This window comes from Marmota flaviventris, chromosome 5 (genome assembly GCF_047511675.1).
Source record: "Marmota flaviventris isolate mMarFla1 chromosome 5, mMarFla1.hap1, whole genome shotgun sequence".
NCBI classification, from domain to species: domain Eukaryota; kingdom Metazoa; phylum Chordata; class Mammalia; order Rodentia; family Sciuridae; genus Marmota; species Marmota flaviventris.
In genome coordinates, this window is record NC_092502.1 from 127839259 (window position 1) to 127843368 (window position 4110).

Below are 4110 nucleotides of genomic sequence, written 5' to 3' on the forward strand. Positions count from 1 at the left end.
GACTGTCCTTGAGCTTACACTCCTCCGGCCTTAACTTCCCAACCTGCTGGGAATACAGGTATGAGCCATCGTTCCTGTCTCTGAAACTTCAAAATTATTGATGTTGAATACTTTTTAAAAATTTTATTTCACACTCAATCTTCTTAAACCAAAATAAAATATAAATCTCTAAAATTTATACATTACATCAATAAATTTACATCCTATTTCATAACCAATCATAAATTTAAATGAGATTAAAATGAAAAGTAATATTTTATTGTATATGTTTAACTAATGATAGCATTATACTACACTATTTCTAAAATATCTTGTAATTTTTAAGCCGTTTAGCTTTAACCAATTCATTTTACATTGAAATTTCAATTCTTGCATGATATTTTTTGAAAATTCTTAATCCTTCTAGACATTAAATTGTCATATCATAAAATACTGCATCTACTAAATTCATCACATAAGGAACAAATTCCACTGATTGGTGTTTTGTCTATTATCTGTCTTGTCCATGGCCCTGGGTTGGCACACTATATGCACTGGTGAGCAAGGCATGGGTGCATTTCTTCTAATAATGTATTCTCAAAGCAACCATTAGGTGAAAACACCAATGATTACAAAAAAGCATCCCCCAAGTGTTTTTCCAGAGGATACCTTGCTTAAGATAATAATTTGCGAGTGTGTGTGTTGGCGGGTGGGGCGGGGAGAAGAAAACATTTTAAAACACATTAAATAGTTCTATGGTCAAATAACTTGAGAAACCAATGCTATATAGTAACATAGAATGCACGTTGAATATAAATACCAACTAATATGGGTTTCAGAAAAAAGAGAGTACATATTTACTGTAAGGGAGAAGATCAGCTTCTTCAACTAATATTGTCATTTCACATAAAATGACTGAAATCATCAAAATTCATCTACTACTGGAGTCTTAGCATAGGGTTTAGAAGCCCACCTATTGTTGGACATCTCTGGTGGTAATTGGGGTCTTGGTGGTCCTTTTTTATTATTAATTTTTAAAATTTATATATGACAGTGGAATGAATTACAATTCTTATTACACATATAGAGCACAATTTTTCATATCTCTGGTTGTATATATTGGCTGCACCAATTTGCAGCCCCACCAGCACTTGGTGTTCCTTGATTGTTAGGTTTTTGCATCTACACTATATATTAAGATTGTCTACTTACTTTTGTTTCTTTCAGATATTATTGATCTGTTATTTTATTTATCTCTCTGTTGGAAAAAAAAATCTAACCTTTTTATTATTGTTTTAGGTTAAAGTAAAATAATATTGTCAGAAGAACATAGAATTATTCTTATTCTATTTATAATGTTTGCTATATTTAATCATTACACAGTATTGGAAAAATCTCCAATTTAACTACGTCCTTGCCTTGGTTTCCCTAGTTCCCAGTGGTTGATAATATTTATAAAATTTCAAAAATTGTTACTATTTATTTAAAAGAGTTTCAATAAGCAAAATTAATTATGTTATTATTATTATTATTATTATTATTATGACATCTATCTAAATTTATTGGAGGCTTGAATTACCAGTCTTTTCCCAAGTTCATTTCTAAAGTAGTTAGAACATTTAAGATGGGTTACTCACATACAAAGACAGGGCTGATTAAACAACACAACCAGAGAGAGGCTACAGCAACTATGAACAACTTTCACAGAGTTAACAGCAGCAGCATGAATGCCAGACTGCTAAACTTCCTAAAATAGTCTAGAGCTGTCTGTAAAGAGAGAATAACAAATTACTAAGATGTCCATTAACACAGATACACAAAGTCTGTCAGCTTTGGTAAGAACACCAAGCCTTATGATCAGGTAATGCTTTTGTGCACATGCTCAATCACAATACCATTAGACCCATTTGAGTAGTTACATGAAGCTCTACATCCAGGCCTGACCAAAAGAGGAGATGGTAACATTCAGGGTCTAAAGGCACCTGTTAACCAATAATGGGAATGGGTACAATTCCAAAGTATCTCCCACAGAAAGGAGGCTCCTTGGCTAGTACCCATAAAGTCAGAATTCAGCAGATGAAACTAAAGACCAACTGATACCTTAATGACATTGGGCAGCTCTTCAATAAAGAGAGCAAAGAGGCTGTTCAAAAGAGGCATATCCATGTCAAAAAGATATACAAACACTGCCTTAAGAACCCTAGAGAGCAGAGTGGTCACTGGGGATGGGAAAAAAAAAAGAAAATCCTTGAAGGAGGACAGAAGACAGTCACAAGACCACAAGGTATTCAACAGAGGTCAGTCAGCAGTATTCTGTCAGAGTTAAGATGTATAAGATTTGTAAACACTATGTGTAAAATAAGTTTAACAGAATGAAAAGTCAAAAATAATAATAAAAATTGGGCTGGGGCTATAGCTCAGTGATAGAGTGCTTGCCTAGCATACGCAAAGCCCTGGGTTATATCCCCAACACCCAACATGGGAAGAAGAGTAGCTAATAGGTACAGAAAAGAAAGGATTTAGATTTTCAATTCATCTTTCCAACAGGATTTTTCTCCTATTTCTTCCTACTCAGAATGTCCTGGATTTCCAACTTTAAAATACTGACAGGTATTCAGAGATTCAAATTTAAAAAGAGAGATTGTAAAAAGTGACCTATATCCATTCACAAGTCATCAACAATAATTAACACTGGTGGATAGCCTGGTAAAGAACCTGTTCCTTACAGTAGATTAAAAGATTGACTTCTTTTGGGTACCAGAAGTAGACTTCACTTCTATACAGGTGGGTGTTTTATTGAGCCTGTGTATTTTAGCTTCATGTTGACTTTCAGGAGTCAGCCACCTTCAATTTAAATATAAAAAAAAAATCACCTTAACACTGCTTAGGCACAATACACAGACAGGCACACAAAATCAGGAGTGTCTACATAACAAAAAAAAAAAAAAAAAATTCAAGTCAGCAGTAGGTATTTCCAAAAGGTGACAAGTTCTGTAGATAAAAATCTTGTGAAAAATAAATTCAAAATATATGAAGCAAAAAACAGCAGAAAAAAATGAGACGCTGCTCTGATTAGGACATTGCATAGGGACTTTCATTGCTGATGGGATGAGACAAATCGACTGTACAAGTCAGGAAGACGCTGGAACCCATGGTGGCTTGGTTTGTTCCTGTCAACCCACTGATGCAGACTGTATCTTTGCAGAGGTTTCTGTCCGAATAGGGTGTAATTTCGCATGGTGAGATCCAAAGGATGCTGCCGATTCATCAAAGCATGCAGCTCCTCCAAGGTACCTTGGTTAGAGTCCCCTGGATCTTCTATATGATCAAAGACACTCCTGAGTTAAATTTGCTCCTGCTGTTCTAGATCTGATTGGGAAACTGTCGAAACGTTAGTTCTGGTTTTGGTTTGTAGAACAGAAATGACCTTGCCTAGTCTTCTCTCAAGGACTTTCATTTCCGCAGAATCCTTGTCAAGAACATTTCTGTTTGATGAACTGGAAACGCATTTCACAACTTGATTTATGTGATCCACCATTTTTCCAGGATGACCCCATATTTGGAGTCTCTAAATGGTCTGAGATCTTTCTTCCAAAGAAAAGTGCTCATCTGATGGGTCATCATCCTTCAAAAGCTTATGAATGTCTTCCTCCGTGTAATTGAAATTGTCATCATTTTCTTTTCCATCAGACAGCTACAGCAAAGAATCATCCTCATCCAAGGAACCCCAAGAAAATGGGGCACTGTCTTTAGGCAACAAAGAGGTACCAGAAGACTGTTCTGAGGGTACAAGTGAGCATGTCATATCTCTGAAAGCTGGGCCAAAGCCTGGGTGAACGACTGCGCCTCACTCTGCCACCTGAGCCATTTTATCGCCCCTGCCACCTCCTGTATTATTATAAAGGTGATATTTTCAATCTTTGTCAGACAAATAGAATAGACATGGTTAGTTCCCTAGACAGATTTTACAGGGCTACAGATTTTCTAGGAAATATGAATGGCTGTGATATTCTAGGGAATCTCTTTATTAAAGGTTTTTTTTTTCTTTTCACTTCTATTTAATTTATACAACCACTCCTTTAAAAAACTACCTGCCAAGTGAATAGTGGATATTCACCACATTACTGTAGA

At 35.5% G+C, this 4110-nt stretch overlaps 1 pseudogene; it reads right to left on the reverse strand.

Annotated features, from left to right (window-relative positions):
- Nucleotides 1-2919: 2919 nt before the first annotated feature.
- Nucleotides 2920-3784, reverse strand: LOC114107075 (S100P-binding protein pseudogene; annotated as a pseudogene).
- Between the last annotated feature and the right edge of the window lie 326 nt (nt 3785-4110).